Raw genomic sequence first — 5,928 nt, forward strand, 5'->3', positions numbered from 1 at the left:
GTCAAGATGAACAATTTCAGCTATGAATTTGTGAATTTACACAACAAGCACATGGAAATTACCCACATTACCCAGTTTCCCCTGATTCTGATTCTGATTCTGAAAGCCAAGTCACAGCTGGTAAGTGATGTTTCAGGACAAACTTTAACCCAACCCCCAACCCCCACCCCCTTTTTTTAAGTTTCTCTACTGAACAATAGGTGGCCATTAAGGAAGAGCAGCACAGGAATAAGCTGGTTAACTTGAGCAGAGATGATATCATCAACACGTCGAGTTCTGTAAAGTGGAAGTCGTGACTCAGCGTCACAGAGAGTGAAAAAGTACTTCACTTCATGTTAACTTCCACCGAAAAACACACGAGCGGCAATAAAAAACATAATCTGCCAATTTACACAGCTGACCGATAAAAATGCTGCTTCATTCAGCCTCATATGGATCCTGTAATATTAAAATATGCACAACTCTCTATCAAGTTACTATAACATTTATTAAAATTCTGGGCATTTTTGTTACTTTTACTTGAGTAACTTCGGTTTTGCATATTGTCACCTTTTATTAACTGTTATTTGAATAAACTTTATGAAGTCACTTTTCATACTCCTGTGACTCATAAGTTGTTGTTTAATACTGCCTTTGAGTCTGAGGGCTAAGATTATCAGCCAGTCGGAGTTAAAAACCCCAGAAATCTGAACAACTGGCCGAGTAATCGCTGAGTCACTGGCATCACATCGATCCACATCCCTGTCAGCCCCTCTGTTGATATGTTACGGTCATTTTGCGGCGGTGAAAAAGCTTACGTATTGCCCCTTTAATGCCACATCATTCACTTTGAGGTTTTTGCTGCTGCTCAACTGCACTGAGTGTGTGCATGGAAGCGTGCATGCAAGCATATGTGCGTGTGTGCATGCATTTTAGTGTATGCATGTGTGTTGTGCACGCACTTGCTCCTCTGTGTGTGTGTGTGTGTGTGTGTGTGTGTGGCTGCAAGAGAGTTATGAGAGGGGTAGTTTGAGTGTGAGATAGCAGAGTGTGGTTTAACGGCCTCGCTACACAGAGATAATGGTGGCTGTATATCAAAGAGGCTGCAGATGTACCTCAAGGTAGCCTGTCTGTCCCTCCTCTGTCTGTCTGTCTGTCTCTCTGTCCATCTCTCTGTCTGTCTGTCTGTCCCTCCTCTGTCTGTCTGTCTCTCTGTCTGTCTGTCTGTCTCTCCACAGCAGCTGCAGTCCACCAGTTTTTCTGCTGCCTCTACCAGCAGCTTAACACACAGCAGGATGTTAGGATTAACTCTCTCTCTCTCTCTCTCTCTCTCTCTCTCTCTCTCTCTCTCTCTCTCTCTCTCTCTCTCTCTCTCTCTCTCACTCGGCCCGAGGCTCATAAACACAGCAGCAGCCCTGACAAGTTGATTATGTGGTTTCCTTGATTGCAGTCATCAGCTTAGTGAGCTCAGAGCAATGAAAGGGAGGAGAGGTGCGTGTGTATCTGTGTGTGTGTGTGTGTGTGTGTGTGTGTGTGTGTGTGTGTGTGTGTGTGTGGGCAGGTTTCCTGCGTCTCACCAGGTTGTGTGGGGGGTACAACTAACCATTAATGAAACACACTGTTGTTTCAAACCCTGATTACAAACATGGTGAGAGTCATTATTTATTTTTATCTCTGGTTGTGGTTTTTGTTTTTGTCGGGTTGAAGTTATGTAACGAAATGAGAAATCACTGTAATATTCCTATATGATTGTGATAGGGTCTTAAAGTGTGTCTATGGTGAGAAGTGAACCTGTAAATGGCTCTTATGGGGGCTAAAAGTGAGTCTATGATACTCAACAGTCACCTTATTGCACTGTATAGCTGTTTTCTAGCCCCTGTAATGCCACTATAATATTCCTATAATATTCCTATAATATCCCTATTATATTGCTGTGGGTTAGTTGTGATATTTGTTTAGTTTTATTTTAAAATGTTGATGATAATTCTGCTCCATGAGGGCCGGACAGAGGCTGGTTTCGGGGTGTGGTTTGGGTTGACAGAGGAAGCCACTGGCTCAGCTGTGTCAAGACAAGAGTGGCAGGCCGAGAACTACCCGGAAGTGCTGCGATTTCAAAATAAAAGAGCAACATGTGTCACTTCTCAGAAAAGTAATAAGTGTCACTTGGCAGAAAATAGGATGATAACTCTGCCTGCTAAGGTGCACGTATCAGTAAATTACCTCAAAATACTCAGTGGAATGATTTGACTGTGTTGGTTTCTTGAAAACATGAAACTTAAATTACAAAAGCTACAGGTTCCTACTGAAGGTTAACCTAATAAAGCGAGGTAGTTTGACTGTTTTTGACAAAATGTACATCCTGTAAACTGCTCTGGATGAACATGTCGGCTAAAAGATGTGATGTCATGTAATGATGCCTTAAAGACGAACAAAACTGACATTCTCTCTTATTTTTCTTTCTTTTTTCTTTTGTGACTGAGCCTTTCTTTTGATGTTTTTAGTTGGTATTGCAGTGGAAAGGCCTGAATACTATGAAAAGTACATTTTAGGGGTATTAGGAGTTTTCCCACATATCCCTGCTTAAATAACATTGATTATTTCACTTTTATATCACATTTCTCATTCATTACTCCAAAGGTAGCTGGATTATCAGTCATTACATATGTCTTCTCTTTTTTTTTGTCCCATAATCAATCCCTTTGTGAAGTAATGATTTAAGATCCTGGATTGGTTAATCAGTCTGATTTCAGCTCTGTTGTTGATAAATCAGGTTTTTCTTGTTGTGATACTCCACACTCCAGAGCCTCAACATGGGCTGTTCCCCCCATAAGAGACGTGGCTGTTACCATAGAAACATGACCTCCCCCAAAATTGCATATGGATGACAGCATGAATTAAAAAAATAAAAAATAAAAAAAAGTCAACTCTCAGCTTGCATCAGCATGTTTTTTTGTTTTTTGTTTTTTTTAAGATGATGATTAGACAATAATTTCAAATATAATGATGATGATGATGATGATGATGACTGGATCTCTCTCTCAGAAATAACTAATATAGGTTTCTTAATTGTTTTTCATCACTTCCATTTTTCTGAATCTATCACTGCAAGCTCATGATCTCTCTGGTCTCACTTTTTTTGTTATTATTGTTATTATTGTTTTTATTATTATTTCTTATTAAGAACTTGTTGAATGTCTGTGAGAAAAATAAAAGGTCCGATTTACCTGCAGGTGGCAAGAGGAAGGTAAACGTCCCTCTGAGGCATTTATTTTGAAATCCAAGTATCCGGAACAGCTGATCCGTGTCATTCTTGCGGTGCTGACTAACCTGGTGGTTTGGCAAACTGGCTCTCCGTGCCTTCACACACTCACACTCACACACACACGCACAGCGGCCGCCGGCTCGCACCGCGTCACTTCACATCAGCAGGTAGGCTTCATATTTACATGTCTTTATGTTGTGTAAAAACACGGCTTAGGGCATCACTCTGTGTTTGTGTATCTATGTCTACGTGCGTGTGTGTGTGTGTGTGTTTAGGTTAACACACCCACTGCTGCTTGGTGAAAGTTTGGTGCCGCTCGGAGTGCGCCGGCGCGTCACGCAACATTTGGCGCAGCTTGATTAGAGGAAAGTTTGCGGTTTAATGAAAGGATGGGATTAGAGGAGTGATGCGCGCTGATGCGGTGTTTTGGCATGTAATGGCATCCGTAGCTCACTCTGCAGTGGTCCATGCAGCTGTGTGTGTATGTGTGTGCGTGTGTATGTGTGTGTGCGTGTGTGTGTGTATGGTCACTGCTTGGCTGGTAGCGACGGTCGGTTCAACCTCACAGCCGGATTTCGGTGCCAGATGTCGGGTGCGGTGCCGGAGAGGGAACCGGCTGACTTTCATGTTTCTCGCGCTGAGTGGCTGATTCAGATCAGTGCACATGACCCAGCCAAACCCTGCCCCTGGGTGTATGTGTGTGTGTGTGTGTGTGTGTGTGTGTGTGTGTGTGTGTGTGTGTGTGTAGCCGCATGTACAGTAGCTTTCCTGCAGGAACACTGAGCGCAGATGAACAGGTCAGACCTGTGTGTGTGTATGTGTGTGTGTGTGTGTGTGTGTGTGTGTGTGTGTGTGTGTGTGTTTGGTGGTAATGAACTGGTTTGAAAGTCAGTCATCTGTCACCGGTGTTTCAAACTTGACTTCTTCCTCGCTGGTGGCCTCAGTCAGATGGCAAGCCAAGCCACTTCCTCTAAGCCAGTCACCAAGCCCTCCAGCTGAGAGCTTAAAGGAGCCATCCACCACATTTTTCACATGTCTAAATGTCTGTTTTTCCTGCTTTGTATCACACATTTATGTAAGATGGCATCAATTCAGCAAACATCCTGCTCATGAGAGTTTTTCCTTTTGCTGTAATAAAGCCTCTGTGTCTGGCAGGTGTTTGCCAAAGAGGATTCAGGGCGCGGGAGGAGGTGTAACTCGGTCACAATGAATGAGCGGTGATGTAGACCTCAGGGATGAAGCTCTGTTGCTTTAAAAAAAAATCAATAAGCTGAAGGAAATCCATCCATTTCATGCACAACACAGAAAACCTATGCACCAAAATCAGACACCACACACACTATGTCATCAAATCAAACCCAGAAGAAGTTAAAAATCTTTCTTTCTTTCTTTCTTTCTTTTTTTTTTTTTAAAGATACTCAGAATGACATTAAATCCACTGCAACACTGCTGAGATCAAGACTCTTGAGCTGTTACTGGTAAAAATATGTTCAACTCAATCAAGTTTTAATGTTAAAGTGCCGTTATTTTTCCTAGAAATGTCGAAGGAAGGTGGTTTTTTTTTTTTTTTTTTTTTCCAGGAGCTTGTCTTGTCTTGTCAGGAAGTGAGGTGTGTTTTACGTTTCCGGTTCGTTTGGAATAAAGAGAAGAAGAAGAGCTGGGTTGCTGTTTAATGTGAGCAGCGATAATCACCAACAGAGACACTCAAACTCCATCAAAACATTAAAAAAATCCCCGCCCACACCGCTTGATTGATCAACAGGTGATTGACAGTGAAGATGTCGCCGAAATAAAATAAATAACAAATTTTCACTTAGGCTGAACAGGAGGGACAGGAGCAGTTGTATGTTGACACAGAGCTCGTGTGTCGTAAGGCTTTTTGTGGCCACGAAGAAGAAGAATGCAGCAAGACCTGTGGTGTAACAGGAATGAAGAAGAAGAAGTTGTAGAGGAAGTCGGCAATGTGAGTGCAGAGAGAGACAAAGGAGAGATGAATGACTTCTGCTGAGCGACGATGACAGTGTGTCCAGAGTGATGCAACCGAAGAGAAGAATCAGAGAAATTTTAGTTTTACAGTATTTTATTTAACATGACATTACCACTATCAGAAATATTGTCGCTGACCAGAGATGGAAGAAGTCGTCAAGCCCTTAACTTACAGTAAAAGCAGCAATATCAGTATGCAAAAATACTCTAGTAAAAGTATAACATTACCTAAGTAAAAGTATCCATATCATAACAGTGAAAGTAAAATGTTACTTACTCAAAATTACACTCATTCATCATTTATTTTTTTTCTAAGTTGCTTATTCTAATTAGGGTCCCAAGGTGCTGGAGCCAATCCCAGCGCTGAAGAGTAAAAGTAATCATGGTGAAGAACGGCTCCTATCAGAGAGATAAGATAAGATAAGAGATATTTTATTATCCCTGAGGGAAATTTGACTTCCCGACAAAACAGTCCAGTGGTTCACCAAAGACACAATCATAAATACATAAATACAGCAAAATAAAAGGATATGCATATCTTGCACACGGCTTGTGAAATAAAAGATTTGAATAAATAAATACACATTTAAAAATGGAGGGATGAAGTCATAAAAAACATAATTCATAATGCATAGGAGGACTAAATGCACCAGTGCCTCCTTACTTATGAGACACAGCAGTAAAGATGGAGCTGCTTGTGT

At 41.6% G+C, this 5,928-nt stretch overlaps 1 protein-coding gene across 2 annotated transcripts in view; it reads left to right on the forward strand.

Annotated features, from left to right (window-relative positions):
• Positions 1-3,322: 3,322 nt before the first annotated feature.
• pld1b (phospholipase D1b) overlaps positions 3,323-5,928 on the forward strand; it is a 64,892-nt gene continuing 62,286 nt past the window's right edge. For both annotated transcript variants that reach the window (XM_030079401.1, XM_030079399.1), the window contains exon 1: positions 3,323-3,408. The gene's annotated coding sequence lies outside the window, so the exon portion shown is untranslated. The remainder of the gene's footprint in view (positions 3,409-5,928) is intronic.

The sequence above is a fragment of the Myripristis murdjan genome, chromosome 20 (assembly GCF_902150065.1).
Source record: "Myripristis murdjan chromosome 20, fMyrMur1.1, whole genome shotgun sequence".
Taxonomy (NCBI): domain Eukaryota; kingdom Metazoa; phylum Chordata; class Actinopteri; order Holocentriformes; family Holocentridae; genus Myripristis; species Myripristis murdjan.